This window comes from Diospyros lotus, chromosome 1 (assembly GCF_014633365.1).
Source record: "Diospyros lotus cultivar Yz01 chromosome 1, ASM1463336v1, whole genome shotgun sequence".
NCBI classification, from domain to species: domain Eukaryota; kingdom Viridiplantae; phylum Streptophyta; class Magnoliopsida; order Ericales; family Ebenaceae; genus Diospyros; species Diospyros lotus.
In genome coordinates this window covers 44,979,033-44,999,659 of record NC_068338.1, presented here as the reverse complement: position 1 = coordinate 44,999,659, position 20,627 = coordinate 44,979,033, and the positions used below count along the sequence as shown (strand labels likewise).

The window sequence follows — 20,627 nt, the reverse complement described above, 5'->3', positions numbered from 1 at the left end:
ATCTTTCAAAGTTAGTATCATCAAGTGTACCTCTTATAAAGAATCTGTAATGTGCCTATCAGACCCCTTTAGGTCCATAATCTCAGCTATATTAATTTCTTGAATCCCAAAATTCTTGTAGGAAATAAAATAATCATCCAAAGAGTCCCGCAAAAATGCTTTGTAAAGAAAACTGAGAGTTAATAATCTCCTCAACACCAAATATCCTTTACAAACACCTACTCATAGGGGTTCTAATTTCTTAGATTCACAAGATTCTTTTTTTTCTTTTCTATGAGTCTAATTTCACCAAGTAATCAAAGTACTTGCATCTCATTCCAACTTACTCACTCATCGAATTTTGTTGTCCTTGACGGAAATAACCTCGAACAACGTGTAGCCTACCTCGTCATCAAACTCAAGGTTCGTAAAACTAAAATAACACCAAACATACCTCAAAATACCACAACACATCCCTACACTGGGAAGTATTCCACCCATGGTTACGACCTACCCGACCCATGTATGCAAGCACCATTCCACCACCCCTTTCTTGAACCTCCGAATCCCCAAGCCCACTAAGCACATGATGCTGTAGTCATATTTTTGGCACCTAGGCCTTTTGGAAAATCCTAAGCCAAGCCGTCGCCTTCTCCTCAAGTGTAGCACTCTCTGGCATCCTGCTTGGCCCTTAACCAAGTTTCCAAACTTGCATGATTTTCCAGAATGAAATAACAGAGATAGTTACCTTTTGGCGTGAGGTTTCCTCTCTTAAGTTCGCAGGCCGTGTCTTTTCCCGAATCGTTGGGTATTTCCTGCCTGGAATAATCATACTCAAAATCATATGATAAATCCTTAACCTTAAAGGTAAAAGAATTCCCGAAACATTCATAACCAACTAATCATTGGTAAATCACAAATTAGTCACCCTGCTATTCCCAAAAATCCAGGTTGTTACAACTTCCCCTTGAAGCCGTTCCCATGTCCCATAATCGTCTTGCAACTCTATTATTCTTAATCGACAATCAATCTTGGTATCTGTGACACTACCCTTTGTCTTAAAGTTTCTTCCTCGAGTTCCCAAGTTGTGTCTTTTCTCAAATTTTTTGAGATAATCAAGTGTTTTACACTAATCCAACAAATTCCTAATATCTATATCCCTATTTTGTATAAGGATTTCACGAATTAGGTGCTTACCAAACCTTTATTTGGTTTGTAATCTTAATTTAAATAATTTCTCAAGTTTCGAAATTCCTCTAAAACAATTAAACGATAAAATAGTCTCCCGGGCACTCGTTGTCTAAAATCCTCAAACATTTTAAATCCATCAAATACTTGTAAAACATTTGTAAATTCTAACGAACCATGAATCCAAACGTCTTCAAAGATCCAGTTAGTCTCCCCAAAATTTCTTAACCATAAAATGGTCTCAAAATATCCATAAGAAACTGATAAATTATAATCCAAAAATCTTAAGATTATTTCTTCTATTTCCCTAGCTTTTGTGGGACCGATTAATCGTCACCCAAATGTTCCAACATTTATATCCTCAAAATTCCAAAATTCTCGCAAACAAAGTAGTCTTCCAAATTCCTTTGATCTTTCCCTATCCTGTAAAACAATTAGGTATACCTCAAACGATTATTACCTAGAATTCTCAAGATTTTGGATTTATCAAAGTCTTGAAAAATATTCGTTAATACAAGATTCTAAAGATCCACATCCGAAAGTATCCCCAAATCTGATTCGTCTCCTAAGACTCCCAATATTTATCAAATTTCTACAAAGCAGTTATTAAACAGGTATTCTAACTAACCATACATGGAATGTCTCCAAAAGTCCCGTGAGTCACTCAGGATTTCGGCTAAGGGTTTAATCTCATCAAATAATAAAAATGCTTACGTATACCCAACTCATCGGATTCCAATATCTCCCAAATCCAATTAGTCTCGCATAAATTTAAATCTAAGGGTTTATTCTTTACCAAAACACTTACAATACCCTTCCAACAAGCTCATCTATCCTTTCCTCGAGGAGGTGCAACTCCTCTTGAGTGTTGCTCCTATGTTGATTAGGAGTATTTGGGATAAGGTTGCAGGTTCTCCGAGTGTTCACCACCTCAAAATATTCTCAAAGGAAATCGTGAGATCGACACTTACATATTAGCAATAAGTTAGCCCCGAAATGTTCATAACCAGTCAATAAGACCAAAGCACCTAATCATAAATTTCCCACCTTTCCCAACCTTTTGATTATCGGTCCACAAAACATTTACATGTCTAATACCCATATGCCCACCAAATACCTTTCCCTGATATTCATGTAAGAAATCTACGATGCTTATCAAATGATAACCTCGACTCAATTAATCTACAAAATTCCTTGTAGACAATAATCTTTTAGGATCCTATCCTCAAGACTGCAAAACATCTAATAACCTCGGTTTAATTTGATCTCCCAAAATTTTCGTAACTTAATAATCTCCCAAGAATCGATTGTCCAAAATTCTCAAGATTTTCAAATCCCTCAAATACCTGCAAAACATTTGTTAATGCCTTCCATCCACAAATCAAAATATCCTCAAAATCCAAATTTCCAAAAGTTCAATTTGCCTCCTAATACTCCAATTTTCTCAAATTTCTTAGAAAAAAATTCCAACAATTAGTATATGAAATTATTCCTCCAACATCAAGTCAATTTCCTCAAAATTTTTGACTAGGAGTTTAATCTCTTCAAGATAATCAAAATACAAACTTTTACCAAACCACATCCACTTGCCCGTCAGATGTTGTGGGTAAGTGCCTTTTAAGGCTCGCAAATATTCCTATACCTATCCTGAAATCAATGAATCTTTCAAAGTTAGTATCATCAGGTGTACCTGTTATAAAGAATCTGTGATGTGCCTATCAAACCCCTTTAGGTCCATAATCTCAGCTATAATAATTTCTTGAATCCCAAAATTCTTGTAGGAAATAAAATAATCTTCCAAAGAGTCCCGCAAAAATTCTTTGTAAAGAAAACTGAGAGTTAATAATCTCCTCAACACCAAATATCCTTTACAAACACTTGCTTATAGGGGTTCTAATTTCTTAGATTCACAAGATTCTTTTTTTTTTTTTTTTTTTTGTCTAAGAGTCTAATTTCACCAAGTAATCAAAGTACTTACTTGCATCTCATTCCAACTTACTCACTCATCGAATTTTGTTGTCCTTGACGGAAATAATCTCGAACAACGTGTAACCTACCTCGTCATCAAACTCAAGGTTCGTAAAACTAAAATAACACCGAACATACCTCAAAATACCACAGCACATGCCTACACTAAGAAGTATTCCACCCATGCTTACGACCTACCCCGACCCATGTATGCAACCACCATTCCACCACCCCTTTCTCGAACCTCCGAATCTCGAAACCCACTCAGCACAAGATGCAGTAGTCATATTTTTGGCACCTAGGCCTTTTGGACAATCCTGAGCCAAGCAGTTGCCTTCTCCTCAAGTGTTGCACTCTCTGGCTTCCTGTTTGGCCCTTAACCAAGCTTCCAAACTTGCATGATCTTCTAGAATGAAATAACTAAGATAGTTACCTTTTGGTTTGAGGATTCCCCTCTTAAGTTCGCAGGCCATGTCTTTTCCCAAATCGTTGGGTATTTCCTACCTAGAATAGTCATACTCAAAATCATATGGTCAATACTTAAACCTTAACGATCAAATAATTCCTGAAATATTCATAACCAACTAATCATTGCTAAATCATAAATTAGTCACCCTGCTATTCCCAAAAATCCAGGTTGTTACAACTTCCCCTTGAAGCCTTTCTCAAGTCCCATAATCGTCTTGCAACTCTATTACACTACCCTTTGGCATAAAGTTTCTTCCTCGAGTTCCCAAGTTGTGTCTTTTCTCAAATTTTTTGAGATCATCAACTGTTTTTCATTAATCCAAAAATTTCTAATATCTATATCCCTAATCTATATAAGGATTTCACGAACTAGGTACTTACCAAACCTTTATTAGATTTGTAATCTTAATTTACATAATTTCCCAAATTACGAAATTCCTCTAAAAAATTTAAATGATAAAGTAGTCTCCCGAGCACTTGTTGTCTAAAATCCTCAAACATTTTAAATCCATCAAATACCTGTAAAACATTTGTAAATTCTAATGAACCATGAATCCAAACGTCTTCAAAGATTCAGTTAGTCTCCCCAAAATTTCTTAACCATAAAATGGTCTCAAAATATCCACAAGAAACTGATAAATTATAATCCAAAAATCTTAAGATTATTTCTTCTATTTCCTTGGCTTTTGTGGGACCAATTAATCGTCACCCAAATGTTCCAACATTTATATCCTCAAAATTCCAAAATTCTCGCAAACAAAGTAGTCTTCCAAATTCCTTTCATCTTTCCCTATCCTGTAAAACAATTAGGTATACCTCAAATGATTATTACCTAGAATTCTCAAGATTCTGGATTTATCAAAGTCTTGAAAAATATTCGATTGTCCGAAATTCTCAAGATTTTCAAATCCCTCAAATACCTGCAAAACATTTGTTAATGCCTTCCATCCACAAATCAAAATATCCTCAAAATCCAAATTTCCAAAAGTTCAATTTGTCTCCTAATACTCCAATTTTCTCATATTTCTTAGAAAGAAATTCCAACAATTAGTATATGAAATTATTCCCCCAAAATCCAGTGAATTTCCTCAAATTTTTTGACTAGGAGTTTAATCTCTTCAAGATAATCAAAATACTCACTTTTACCAAACCTCATCTACTTGCCCGTCGGATGTTGTGGGTAGTCCTTTTTAAGGCACACAAGTACTCCTATACCTATCCTAAAATCAAGGAATATTTCAAAGTTAGTATCATCAGATGTACCTCTTGTAAAGAATCTGTGATGTGCCTATCAAACCCCTTTAAGTCCATAATCTCAGCTATATTAATTTCTTGAATCCCAAAATTCCTGTAGGAAATAAAATATTCTTCCAAAGAATCCCCCAAGAATTCTTTGTAAAGAAAATTGAGAGTTAATAATCTCCTCAACACCAAATATCCTTTACAAACACCTGCTCATAGGGGTTCTAATTTCTTAGATTCACGAGATTTTTTTTTTTTTTATCTAAGAGTCTAATTTCACTAAGTAATCAAAGTACTTACTTGCATCTCATTCTAACTTACTCACACATCGAATCTTGTTGTCCTTGACGGAAATAATCTCGAACAACGTGTAACCTACCTCGTCATCAAACTCAATGTTCGTAAAATTAAAATAACACCAAACATACCTCAAAATACCACAACACATGCCTACACTGGGAAGCATTCCACCCATGCTTACGACCTACCCCGACCCCTGTATGCAACCACCATTCCACCACCCCTTTCTCGAACCTCCGTATCCCCAAGCCCACTCAGCACACGATGCAGTAGTCATATTTTTGGCACCTAGGCCTTTTGGAAAATCCTGAGCCAAGCGATCGCCATCTCCTCAAGTGTAGCACTCTCTGGCTTCCTGTTTGGCCCTTAACCAAGTTTCCAAACTTGCATGATTTTCTAGAATGAAATAACTGAGATAATTACCTTTTGGTTTGAGGTTTCCTCTCTTAAGTTCGCAGGCCGTGTCTTTTCCCAAATCGTTAGGTATTTCCTGCTTGGAATAGTCATACTCAAAATCATATCATCAACACTTAAACCTTAACAGTAAAATAATTCCCGAAACATTCATAACCAACTAATCATTGCTAAATCGTAAATTAGTCACCCTGTTATTCCCAAAAATCCAGGTTGTTACAACTTCCCCTTGAAGCCTTTCCCATGTCCCATAATCGTATTCCAACTCTATTACACTACCCTTTGGCATGAAGTTTCTCCTCGAGTACACATGTTGTGTCTTTTCTCAAATTTTTTGAGATCATTAAGTGTTTTTCATTAATCCAACAAATTCCTAATATCTATATCCCTAATCTGTATAAGGATTTCACGAACTAGGTACTTACCAAACCTTTATTAGGTTTGTAATCTTAATTTAAATAATTTCCCAAATTTTGAAATTCCTCTAAAACAATTAAACGATAAAACAGTCTCCCGAGCACTTGTTGTCTAAAATCCTCAAACATTTTAAATCCATCAAATACCTGTAAAACATTTGTAAATTCTAACAAACCATGAATCCAAACGTCTTCAAAGATCCGGTTAGTCTCCCCAAAATTTCTTAACCATAAAATGCTCTCAAAATATCCACAAGAAACTGATAAGTTATAATCCAAAAATCTTGAAATTATTTCTTCTATTTCCCTAGCTTTTGCGGGACCGATTAATCGTCACCCAAATGTTTCAACATTTATATCCTCATAATTCCAAAATTCTCGCAAACAAAGTAGTCTTCCAAATTCCTTTGATCTTTCCCTATCATGTAAAACAATTAGGAATACCTCAAACGATTATTACCTAGAATTCTCAAGAGTTTGGATTTATCAAAGTCTTGAAAAATATTCGTTAACACAAGATTTTAACTATCCATATCGGAAAGTATCCCCAAATCCGATTGGTCTCCCAACACTCCCAATATTTATCAAATTTCTACAAAGCAGTTATTAATCAGGTACTCTAACAAACCATACATGGAATGACTCCAAAAGTCCCGTGAGTCACTCAGGATTTCGGCCAAGGGTTTAATCTCATCAAATAATAAAAATGCTTACGTATACCCTACTCATCGGATTCCAATATCTCCCAAATCCAGTTAGTCTGGCACAAATTTACATCTAAGGGTTTATTCTTTTCCAAAACACTTACCATACCCTTCAACCAAGCTCTGCTATCCTTTCCTCGTGGGGGTGCAACTCCTCCTCTTGAGTGTTGCTCCTACGTTGACTAGGAGTATTTGGGATAAGGTTGCGAGTTCGCTGAGTGTTCACCACCTAAACATATTCTCAAAGGAAATCGTGAGATCGACACTCACATATTGGCAATAAGTTAGCCCCGAAATGTTCATAACCAGTCAATAAGACAAAGCACCTAATCATAAATTTCCCACCTTTCCAAACCTTTTGATTATCGGTCCACAAAACATCTACATGTCTAAAACCCATATGCCCACCAAATACCTATTCCCGATATTCATGTAAGAAATCTGCGATGCTTATCAAATGATAACCTCGATTCAATTAATATACAAAATTCCTTGTAGACAATAATCTTTTAGGATCCTATCCTCAAGACTGCAAAACATCTAATAACCTAGGTTTAATTTGATCTCCCAAAATTTTCATGACATAATAATCTCCCAAGAATCGTTTGTCCAAAATTCTCAAGATTTTCAAATCCCTCAAATACCTACAAAACATTTGTTAATGCCATCCATCCACATATCAAAATATCCTCAAAATCCAAATTTCCAAAAGTTCAATTTCCATGCTAATACTCCAATTTTCTCAAATTCCTTAAAAAGAAATTCCAACAATTAGTATATGAAATTATTCCTCCAACATCTAGTCTATTTCCTCAAATTTTTTGACTCGGAGTTTAATCTCTTCAAGATAATCAAAATACTCACTTTTACCAAACCTCATCTACTTGCCCGTCGGATGTTGTGGGTAGTCCTTTTTAAGTGCAGCAAGTACTCCTATACCTATCCTGAGATCAAGGAATCTTTCAAAGTTAGTATCATCAGATGTACCTCTTATAAAGAATCTGTGATGTGCCTATCAAACCCCTTTAGGTCTATAATCTTAGCTATATTAATTTCTTAAATCCCAAAATTCCTGTAGGAAATAAAATAATCTTCCAAAGAATCCCCCAAGAATTCTTTGTAAAGAAAACTGAGAGTTAATAATTCCATCAACACTAAATATCCTTTACAAACACCTGCTCATAGGGGTTCTAATTTCTTAGATTCACAAGATTTTTTTTTTTGTCTAAGAGTCTAATTTCACGAAGTAAACAAAGTACTTACTTACATTGCATCGAATTTTGCTGTCCTTGACGGAAATAACCTCGAACAACGGGTAACCTACCTCGTCATCAAACTCAATGTTCCTAAAACTAAAATAACGCCAAACATACCTCAAAATACCACAACACATGCCTACACTGGGAAGTATTCCACCCATGCTTACGACCTACCCCGACCCATGTATGCAACCACCATTCCACCACCTCTTTCTCGAACCTTCGAATCCACAAGCCCACTCAACACAAAATGCAGTAGTCATATTTTTGGCACCTAAGCCTTTTGGAAAATCCTGAGCCTAGCAGTCTCCTTCTCCTCAAATGTTGCACTCTCTGGCTCCATGTTTGCCCTTAACCAAGTTTCCAAACTTGCATGATTTTCAAAAATGAAATAACTGAGATAATTACCTATTGGTTTGAGGTTTCCAATCTTAAGTTCCCAGGCCGTGTCTTTTACCAAATCGTTGGGTATTTCCTACTTGGAATAGTCATACTCAAAATCATATCATCAATACTTAAACCTTAACGGTAAAATAATTCCCGAAACATTCATAACCAACTAATCATTGGTAAATCATAAATTAGTCACCCTGCTATTCCCAAAAATCCAGGTTGTTACAACTTCCCCTTAAAGCCTTTCCCATGTCCCATGATCATCTTGCAACTCTATTACACTACCCTTTGGCTTAAAGTTCTTTCCTCGAGCACCCAAGTTGTGTCTTTTCTCAAATTTTTTGAGATCATCAACTGTTTTTCATTAATCCAACAAATTCCTAATATCTATATCCCTATTCTATATAAGGATTTCACGAAATAGGTACTTACCAAACCTTTATTAGGTTTGTAACTTTAATTTAAATAATTTCCCAAATTCCGAAATTCCTCAAAAACAATTAAACGGTAAAATAGTCTCCCGAGCACTTGTTGTCTAAAATTCTCAAACATTTTAAATCCATCAAATACCCGTAAAACATTTGTAAATTCTAACAAACCATGAGTCCAAACGTCTTCAAAGATCCAGTTAGTCTCCCCAAAATTTCTTAACCACAAAATGCTAGCAAAATATCCATAAGAAACTGATAAATTATAATCCAAAAATCTCAAGATTATTTCTTCTATTTCCCTGGCTTTTGTGGGACCGATTAATCGTCACCCAAATGTTCCAACATTTATATTCTCAAAATTCCAAAATTCTAGCAAACAAAGTAGTCTTCCAAATTCCTTTCATCTTTCCCTATCCTGTAAAACAATTAGGTATACCTCAAACGATTATTACGAGAATTTTCAAGATTTTGGATTTATCAAATTCTTGAAAAATAGTCGTTAACACAAGATTCTAACGATCTATATCGGAAAGTATCCCCAAATCCGATTGGTCTCCCAAGACTCCAAATATTTATCAGATTTCTACAAAGCAGTTATTAATCAAGTATTCTAATTAACCATACATGGAATGTCTCCAAAAGTCCCGTGAGTCACTAAGGATTTCGGCTAAGGGTTTAATCTCATCAAATAATGAAAATGCTTACGTATACCCTACTTTTCGAATTCCAATATCTCCCAAATCCAGTTAGTCTCGCACAAATTTACATCTAAGGGCTTATTCTATACCAAAACACTTACCATACCCTTCCGACAAGCTCTGCTATCCTTTCCTCGTGGGGGTGCAACTCCTCCTCTTGAGTGTTGCACCTACGTTGATTAGGAGTATTTGGCATAAGGTTGCGGGTTCGCCGAGTGTTCACCGCCTGAAAATATTCTCAAAGGAAATCGTGAGATCGACACTCACATATTGGCAATAAGTTAGCCCCGAAATGTTCATAACTAGTCAATAAGACCAAAGCACCTAACCATAAATTTCCAACCTTTCCCAACCTTTTGATTATCAGTCCACAAAACATCTACAAGTCTAATCCCCATATGCCCACCAAATCGCTATCCTCGATATTCATGTGAGAAATCTGCGATGCTTATCAAATAATAACCTCGACTCAATTAATCTACAAAATTCCTAGTAGACAATAATCTTTTAGGATCCTATCCTTAAGACTGCAAAACATCTAATAACCTCGGTTTAATATGATTGCCCAAAATTTTCGTGACATAATAATCTCCCAAGACTCAGTTGTCCAAAATTCTCAAGATTTTCAAATCCCTCAAATACGTGCAAAACATTTGTTAATGCCATCCATCCACAAATCAAAATATCCTCAAAATCCAAATTTCCAAAAGTTCAATTTCCCTGCTAATACTCCAATTTTCTCAAATTCTTAAAAAGAAATTCCAACAATTAGTATATGAAATTATTCCCCCAACATCTAGTGAATTTCCTCAAAATTTTTGACTAGGAGTTTAATATCTTCAAGATAATCAAAATACTCACTTTTACCAAACCTCATCTACTTGCCCGTCAGATATTGTGGGTTGTCCCTTTTAAGGCCCGCAAGTATTCCTATACCTATCTTGAAATCAAGGAATCTTTCAAAATTAGTATCATCAGATGTACCTCTTATAAAGAATTTGTGATGTGCCTATCAAACTCCTTTAGGTCCATAATCTTAGCTATATTAATTTCTTGAATCCAAAACTTCCCGTAGGAAATATAATAATCTTCCATAGAATCCCCCAAAAATTCTTTGTAAAGAAAACTAAGAGTTAATAATCTCCTCAACACCAAATATCGTTTACAAACACCCGCTCATAGGGGTTCTAATTTCTTAGATTCACAAGATTTTTTTATTTTTTTTTTGTAAGAGGCGAATTTCACCTAGTAATCAAAATACTTAATTGCATCTCATTCCAACTTACTCACTCATCGAATTTTGATGTCCTTCACGAAAATAATCTCGAACAACGTGTAACCTACCTCGTCATCAAACTCAAGGTTCGTAAAACTAAAATAACACCAAACATACCTAAAAATACCACAACACATGCCTACACTGTGAAGCATTCCACCCATGGTTACGACCTATCCCGACCCATGTATGCAACCACCATTCCACCACCCCTTTTTCGATCCTTTGAATCCCCTAAACCACTCAGCACATGATGAAGTAGTCATATTTTTGGCACCTAGGCCTTTTGGACAATCCTGAGCCAAGCAGTCGCCTTCTCCTCAAGTGTAGCACTCTCTGGCTTCCTCTTTGGCCCTTAACCAAGTTTCCAAACTTGCATGATTTTCAAGAATGAAATAACTGAGATAGTTATCTTTTGGTTTGAGGATTCCCCTATTAAGTTCCCAGGCCATGTCTTTTCCCAAATCGTTGGGTATTTCTTGCCTGGAATAGTCATACTCAAAATCATATCATCAATACTTAAACCTTAACGGTAAAATAACTCCTGAAACATTCATAACCAACTAATCATTGGAAAATCATAAATTAGTCACCCTTATATTCCCAAAAATCCAGGTTGTTACAACTTCCCCTTGAAGCCTTTCCCATGTCCCATAATCGTCTTCCAACTCTATTACACTACCCTTTGGCTTAAAGTTTCTTCCTCGAGTTCCCAAGTTGTGTCTTTTCTCAAATTTTTTGAGATCATCAAGTGTTTTTCATTAGTCCAGCAAATTCCTAAAATCTATATCCCTAATTTGTATAAGGATTTCACGAATTAGGAACTTACCAAACCTTTATTAGGTTTGTAATCTTAATTTAAATAATTTCCCAAATTTTGAAATTCCTCTAAAACAATTAAACGATAAAATAGTCTCCCGAGCACTTATTGTCTAAAATCCTCAAACATTTTAAATCCATCAAATATCTGTAAAACATTTGTAAATTCTAACGAACCATGAATCCAAACGTCTTCAAAGATCCAGTTAGTCTCCCCAAAATTTCTTAACAATAAAATGGTCTCAAAATATAATACAAGAAACTGATAAATTATAATCCAAAAAGCTTAAGATTATTTCTTCTATTTCCCTCGCTTTTGTGGGACCAATTAATCGTCACCCAAATGTTCCAACATTTATATCCTCAAAATTCCAAAATTCTCGCAAACAAAGTAGTCTTCCAAATTCCTTTGATCTTTCCCTATCCTGTAAAACAATTAAGTATACCTCAAACGATTATTACGTAGAATTCTCAAGATTTTGGATTTATCAAAGTCTTGAAAAATAGTCGTCAATAAAAGATTCAAACAATCCATATCCGAAAGTATCGCCAAATCTAATTGGTCTCCCAAGATTCCCAATATTTATCAGATTTCTACAAAGCAGTTATTAATCAGGTATTCTAATTAACCATACATGGAATGTCTCCAAAAGTCCCGTGAGTCACTCAGGATTTGCGCTAAGGGTTTAATTTCATCAAATAATAAAAATTGCTTACGTATACCCTACACATCGGATCCAATATCTCCCAAATGTAGTTAGTCTCGCACAAATTTACATCTAAGGGTTTATTCTTTACCAAAACACTTACCATACCCTTCCAACAAGCTCTACTATCCTTTCCTCGTGGGGGTGCAACTCCTCCTCCTGAGTGTTGCTCCTACGTTGACTAGGAGTATTTGACATAAGGTTGCAGGTTCCCTGAGTGTTCACTACCTAAAAATATTCTCATAGGAAATCATGAGATCGACACTCACATATTGGCAATAAGTTAGACCCGAAATGTTCATAACCAATCAATAAGACCAAAGCACCTAATCATAAATTTCCAACCTTTCCCAACCTTTTGATTATCAGTCCACAAAACATCTACATGTCTAATACCCATATGCCCACCAAATACCTATCCCCGATATTCATGTGAGAAATTTGCGATGCTTATCAAATGATAACCTCGACTCAATTAATCTACAAAATTCCTTGTAGACAATAATCTTTTAGGATCCTATCCTTAAGACTGCAAAACATCTAATAACCTCGGTTTAATTTGATCTCCCAAAATTTTCGTAACATAATAATCTCCCAAGAATTGATTGTCCAAAATTCTCAAGATTTTCAAATCCCTCAAATACGTGCAAAACATTTGTTAATGCCATCCATCCACAAATCAGAATATCCTCAAAATCCAAATTTCCAAAAGTTCAATTTCCCTGCTAATACTCCAATTTTCTCAAATTTCTTAAAAAGAAATTCCAACGATTAGTATATGAAATTATTCCTCCAACCTCTAGTGAATTTCCTCAAAAATTTTGACTAGGAGTTTAATCTCTTCAAGATAATCAAAATACTCACTTTTACCAAACCTCACCTACTTGCCAGTCGGATGTTGTGGGCAGTCCTTTTTAAGGCCTGCAAGTATTCCTATACCTATCTTGAAATCAAGGAATCCTTCAAAGTTAGTATCATCAGCTGTACCTCTTATAAAGAATATGTGATGTGCCTATCAAACCCCTTTAGGTCCATAATCTCAGCTATATTAATTTCTTGAATCCCAAAATTCCTGTAGGAAATAAAATAATCTTCCAAAGAATCCCACAAGAATTCTTTGCAAAGAAAACTGAGAGTTAATAATCTCCGCAACACCAAATATCCTTTACAAACACCTGCTCATAGGGGTTCTAATTTCTTAGATTCACAAGATTTTTTATTTTTTATTTATTTTTTTTGTCTAAGAGTCTAATTTCACCAAGTAAACAAAGTACTTACTTGCATCTCATTCCAACACTCACTCATTGAATTTTACTGTCCTTGACGGAAATAACCTCGAACAACGAGTAACCTACCTTGTCATCAAACTCAAGGTTCGTAAAACTAAAATAACACCAAACATACCTCAAAATACCACAACACATGCCTACACTGGGAAGCATTCCACCCATGCTTACGACCTACCCCGACCCATGTATGCAACCACCATTCCACCACCCCTTTTTCGATCCTTTGAATCCCCTAAACCACTCTGCACATGATGAAGCAGTCGTATTTTTGGCACCTAGGCCTTTTGGACAATCCTGAGCCAAGCAGTCGCCTTCTCCTCAAGTGTAGCACTCTCTGGCTTCCTCTTTGGCCGTTAACCAAGTTTCCAAACTTGCATGATTTTCAAGAATGAAATAACTGAGATAGTTACCTTTTGGTTTGAGGATTCCCCTCTTAAGTTCCCAGGCCATGTCTTTTCCCAAATCGTTGGGTATTTCTTGCCTGGAATAGTCATACTCAAAATCATATCATCAATACTTAAACCTTAACGGTAAAATAATTCCCGAAACATTCATAACCAACTAATCATTGGTAAATCATAAATTAGTCACCCTTCTATTCCCAAAAATCCAGGTTGTTACAACTTCCCCTTGAAGCCTTTCCCATGTCCCATAAACGTCTTGCAACTCTATTACACTACCCTTTGGCTTAAAGTTTCTTCCTCGAGTTCCCAAGTTTTGTCTTTTCTCAAATTTTTTGAGATCATCAAGTGTTTTTCATTAGTCCAACAAATTCCTAATATCTATATCCCTAATCTGTATAAGGATTTCACGAACTAGGTACTTACCAAACCTTTATTAGGTTTGTAATCTTAATTTAAATAATTTCCCAAATTTCGAAATTCCTCTAAAACAATTAAACGATAACATAGTCTCCCGAGCACTTATTATCTAAAATCCTCAAAATTTTAAATCCATCAAATACCTGTAAAACATTTGTAAATTCTAACGAACCATGAATCCAAACGTCTTCAAAGATCCAGTTAGTCTCCCCAAAATTTCTTAACAATAAAATGTTGTCAAAATATAATACAAGAAACTGATAAATTATAATCCAAAAAGCTTAAGATTATTTCTTCTATTTCCCTAGCTTTTGTGAGACCAATTAATCGTCACCCAAATGTTCCAACATTTATATCCTCGAAATTCCAAAATTCTCGCACACAAAGTAGTCTTCCAAATTCCTTTCATCTTTCCCTATCCTGTAAAACAATTAGGTATACCTCAAACGATTATTACCTAGAATTCTTTGTAAAGAAAACTGAGAGTTAATAATCTCCTCAACACCAAATATCCTTTACAAACACCTACTCATACGGGTTCTAATTTCTTAGCTTCACAAGTTTTTTTTTTTTTTTGCCTAAGAGTCTAATTTCACCAAGTAAACGAAGTACTTACTTGCATCTCATTCCAACATACTCACTCATCGAATTTTGCTGTCCTTGACGGAAATAACCTCGAACAATGGGTAACCTACCTCGTCATCAAACTCAAGGTTCGTAAAACTAAAATAACACCAAACATACCTCAAAATACCACGACACATGCCTACACTAGGAAGCATTTTACCCATGCTTACGTCCTAACCCGGCCCATGTATGCAACCACCATTCCACTACCCCTTTCTCGAACCTCCGAATCCCCAAGCCCACTCAGCACACGATGCAGTAGTCATATTTTTGGCACCTAAGCCTTTTGGAAAATCCCAAGCCACGCCGTCACCTACTCCTCAAGTGTAGCACTCTCTGGCTTCCTGTTTGGCCCTTAACCAAGTTTCCAAACTTGCATGATTTTCCAGAATGAAATAACTGAGATAGTTACCTTTTGGTTTGAGGTTTCCTCTCTTAACTTCGTAGGCCGTGTCTTTTCCCAAATCGTTGGGTATTTCCTACTTGGAATAGTCATACTCAAAATCATATGATCAATACTTAAACCTTCACGGTAAAATAATTCCCGAAACATTCATAACCAACTATTCATTGGTAAATCATAAATTAGTCACCCTGCTATTCCCAAAAATCCAAGTTGTTACAACGTCCCCTTGAAGCCTTTCCCATGTCCCATAATCGTCTTGCAACTCTATTACACTACCCTTTGGCTTAAAGTTTCTTTCTCGAGTACCCAAGTTGTGTCTTTTCTCAAATTTTTTGAGATCATCAACTGTTTTTCATTAATCTAACAAATTCCTAATATCTATATCCCTGATCTGTATAAGGATCTCACAAACTAGGTACTCACCAAACCTTTATTAGGTTTGTAATCTTAATTTAAATAATTTCTCAATTTTCGAAATTCCTCTAAAACAATTAAACGATACAATAGTCTCCCGAGCACTTGTTGTCTAAAATCCTCAAAATTTTAAATACATCAAATACCTGTAAAACATTTGTAAATTCTAACGAACCATGAATCCAAACGTCTTCAAAGATCCAATTAGTCTCCCTAAAATTTCTTAACCATAAAATGCTCTCAAAATATCCACAAGAAACTGATAAATTATAATCCAAAAATCTTAAGATTATTTCTTCTATTTCCCTGGCTTTTGTGGGACCAATTAATCGTCACCAAAATGTTCCAACATTTAAACTCTCAAAATTCCAAAATTCTCGCAAACAAAGTAGTCTTCCAAATTCCTTTGATCTTTCCCTATCCTGTAAAACAATTAGGTATACCTCAAACGATTATTACCTAGAATTCTCAAGATTTTGGATTTATCAAAGTCTTGAAAAATAGTTGTTAACACAAGATTCTAACGATCCATATCCGAAAGTATCCCCAAATTCGATTGGTCTCCCAAGACTCCCAATATTTATCAGATTTCTACAAAACAACTATTAAACAGGTATTCTAACTAACCATACATGGAATGTCTCCAAAAGTCCAATGAGTCGCTCAGGATTTCGGCTAAGGGTTTAATCTCATCAAATAATAAAAATGCTTACGTATACCCTACCCATCGGATTCCAATATCTCCCAAATCCAGTTAGTCTCGCACAAATTTACATCTAAGGGTTTATTCTTTTCCAAAACACTTACCATACCCTTCCAACAAGCTCTGCTATCCTTTCCTCGTGGGGGTGCAACTCCTCCTCTTGAGTGTTGCTCCTATGATTAGGAGTATTTGGCATAAGGTTGCGGGTTCGCTGAGTGTTCACAACTTGAAAATATTCTCATAGGAACTCCTGAGATTGACACTTACAAATTGCCAATAAGTTAGCCCTGAAATGTTCATAACCAATCAATAAGACCAAAGCACCTAATCATTAATTTCCGGCCTTTCCCAACCTTTAGATTATCGGTCCATGAAACATCTACATGTCTAATACCCATATGCCCACCAAATACCTATCCCCGATATTCATGTAAGAAATCTGCGATGCTTATCAAATGATAACCTCGACTCAATTAATCTACAAAATTCCTTGTAGACAATAATCTTTTAGGATCCTATCCTCAAGACTGCAAAACATCTAATAACCTCGGTTTAATTTGATCTCCCAAAATTTTCGTAACATAATAATCTCCAAAGAATCGATAGCCAAAATTCTAAAGATTTTCAAATCCCTCAAATACCTGCAAAACATTGGTTAATGCCATCCATCCACAAATCAAAATATCCTCAAAATCCAAATTTCCAAAAGTTCAATTTGTCTCCTAATACTCCAATTTTCTCATATTTCTTAGAAAGAAATTCCAACAATTAGTATATGAAATTATTCCTCCAACATCCAGTGAATTTCCTCAAAATTTTTGACTAGGAGTTTAATCTCTTCAAGCTAATCGAAATAATCACTTTTACCAAACCTCATCTACTTGCCCATCGGATGTTGTGGGCAGTCCTTTTTAAGGCCTGCAAGTATTCCTATACCTATCTTGAAATCAAGGAATCCTTCAAAGTTAGTATCATCAGCTGTACCTCTTATAAAGAATATGTGATGTGCCTATCAAACCCCTTTAGGTCCATAATCTCAGCTATATTAATTTCTTGAATCCCAAAATTCCCGTAGGAAATAAAATAATCTTCCAAAGAATCCCACAAGAATTCTTTGCAAAGAAAACTGAGAGTTAATAATCTCCTCAACACCAAATATCCTTTACAAACACCTGCTCATAGGGGTTCTAATTTCTTAGATTCACAAGATCTTTTTTTTTTTTGTGTCTACGAGTCTAATTTCACCAAGTAATCAAAGTACTTACTTGCATCTCATTCCAACTTACTCATCAAATTTTGTTGTCCTTGACGGAAATAACCTCGAATAACGTGTAACCTACCTCGTCATCAAACTCAAGGTTCGTAAAACTAAAATAACACCAAACATACCTCAAAATACCACGACACATGAGTACACTGGGAAGCATTCCGCCCATGGTTACAACCTACCCCGACCCATGTATGCAACCACCATTCCACCACCCCTTTCTTGAACCTCTGTATCCCCAAGCCCACTCAGCACACGATGCAGTAGTCATATTTTTGGCACGTAGGCCTTTTGGACAATCCTGAGCCAAGCGGTCGCCTTATCCTCAAGTGTAACACTCTCTGGCTTCATGTTTGGGCCTTAACCAAGTTTCCAAACTTGCATGATTTTCCAGAATGAAAAAACTGAAATAGTTACCTTTTGGTTTGAGGTTTCCTCTCTTAAGTTCGCAGGCCGTGTCTTTTCCCAAATCGTTGGGTATTTCCTGCGTGGAATAGTCATACTCAAAATCATATCATCAATACTTAAACCTTAACGGTAAAATAATTCCCCAAACATTCATAACCAATTAATCATTGGTAAATCATAAATTAGTCACCCTCCTATTCCCAAAAATCCAGGTTGTTACAACTTCCCCTTAAAGCCTTTCCCATGTCCCATGATCGTCTTAAAACTCTATTACACTACCCTTTGGCTTAAAGTTTTTTCCTCGAGCACCCAAGTTGTGTCTATTCTCAAATTTTTTGAGATCATCAACTGTTTTTCATTAACCAACAAATTCCTAATATCTATATCCCTAATCTGTATAAGGATTTCACGAACTAGGTACTTACCAAACCTTTATTAGGTTAGTAATCTTAATTTAAATAAATTCCCAATTTTCTAAATTCCTCTAAAACAATTAAACGGTAAAATAGTCTCCCAAGCACTTGTTGTCTAAAATTCTCAAACATTTTAAATCCATCAAATACCTGTAAAACATTTGTAAATTCTAACGAACCATGAGTCCAAACGTCTTCAAAGATCCAGTTAGTCTCCCCAAAATTTCTTAACCATAAAATGCACTCAAAATATCCATAAGAAACTAATAAATTATAATCCAAAAATCTTAAGATTATTTCTTCTATTTCCCTGGCTTTTGTGAGACCGATTAATCGTCACCCAAATGTTCCAACATTTATATTCTCAAAATTCCAAAATTCTCGCAAACAAAGTAGTCTTCCAAATTCTTTTCATCTTTCCCTATCCTGTAAAACAATTAGGTATACCTCAAACGATAATTACCTAGAATTCTCAAGATTTTCGATTTATCAAAGTCTTGAAAAATAGTCATTAACACAAGATTCTAACGATCTATTTCAAAAAGTATCCCCAAATCCGATTGGTCTCCCAACACTCCCAATATTTATCAGATTTCTACAAAGTAGTTATTAATCAAGTATTCTAACTAACCATACATGGAATGTCTCCGAAAGTCCCATGAGTCACTAAGGATTTCGGCTAAGGGTTTAATCTCATCAAATAATGAAAATGCTTACGTATACCCTACTTTTCGGATTCCAATATCTCCCAAATCCAGTGAGTCTCGCACAAATTTACATCTAAGGGTTTATTCTTTACCAAAACACTTACCATACCCTTCCAACAAGCTCTGCTATCCTTTCCTCGTGGGGGTGCAACTCCTCCTCTTGAGTGTTGCACCTACGTTGATTAGGAGTATTTGGCATAAGGTTGCGGGTTCGCCGAGTGTTCACCACCTGAAAATATTCTAATAGGAAATCGTGAGATCGACACTTACATATTGGCAATAAGTTAGCCCCGAAATGTTCATAACCAATCAATAAGACCAAAGCACCTAATCATTAATTTCCGACCTTTCCCAACCTTTTGATTATCGGTCCACAAAACATCTACATGTCAAATACCCATATGCCCACCAAATACCTATCCCCGATATTAATGTAAGAAATCTGCGATGTTTATCAAATGATAACCTCGACTCACTTAATCTACAAAATTCCTTGTAGACAATAATCTTTAAGGATCCTATCCTCAAGACTGCAAAACATCTAATGACCTCGGTTTAATTTGATCTCCCAAAATTTTCGTAACATAATAATCTCCCAAGAATCGATTGCCCAAAATTCTCAAGATTTACAAATCCCTCAAAAACCTGCAAAACATTTGCTAATGCCGTCCATCCACAAATCAAAATATCCTCAAAATCCAAATTTCCAAAACTTCAATTTGTCTCTTAATACTTCAATTTTCTCAAATTTCTTAGAAAGAAATTCCAACAATTAGTATATAAAATTATTCCTCCAACATCCAGTGAATTTCCACACATTTTTTGACTAGGAGTTTAATCTCTTCAAGCTAATCAAAATACTCACTTTTACCAAACCTCATCTACTTGCCCGTCGGATGTTGTGGGTAGTCCCTTTTAAGGCCCGCAAGTATTCCTATACCTATCCTGAAATCAAGGAATCTTTCAAAGTTAGTATCATCAGATGTACCTCTAATAAAGAATCTGTGATGTGCCTATCAAACCCCTTTAGGTCCATAATCTTAGCTATATTAATTTCTTGAATCCCAAACTACCTGTAGGAAATATAATAATCTTCAATAGAATCCCTCAAAAATTCTTTGAAAAGAAAACTAAGAGTTAATAATCTCCTCAACACCAAATATTCTTTACAAACACAAGCTCATAGGGGTTCTAATTTCTTAGATTCACAAGATTTTTTTTTTTTTTGTCTAATAGGCCAATTTCACCTAGTAATCAAAATACTTAATTGCATCTCATTCCAACTTACTCACTCATCAAATTTTGCTGTC

At 35.5% G+C, this 20,627-nt stretch overlaps 1 long non-coding RNA gene across 1 annotated transcript; it reads right to left on the bottom strand.

The window, feature by feature from the left end:
* Nucleotides 1-2,159: 2,159 nt before the first annotated feature.
* LOC127788408 (uncharacterized) lies at nucleotides 2,160-19,831 on the bottom strand. Its single transcript, XR_008020362.1, has 3 exons — nucleotides 19,734-19,831; nucleotides 12,618-12,677; nucleotides 2,160-2,224 (listed from the first exon to the last, which is right to left on the bottom strand). It is a non-coding gene; the product is annotated as an uncharacterized LOC127788408 (long non-coding RNA).
* Between the last annotated feature and the right edge of the window lie 796 nt (nucleotides 19,832-20,627).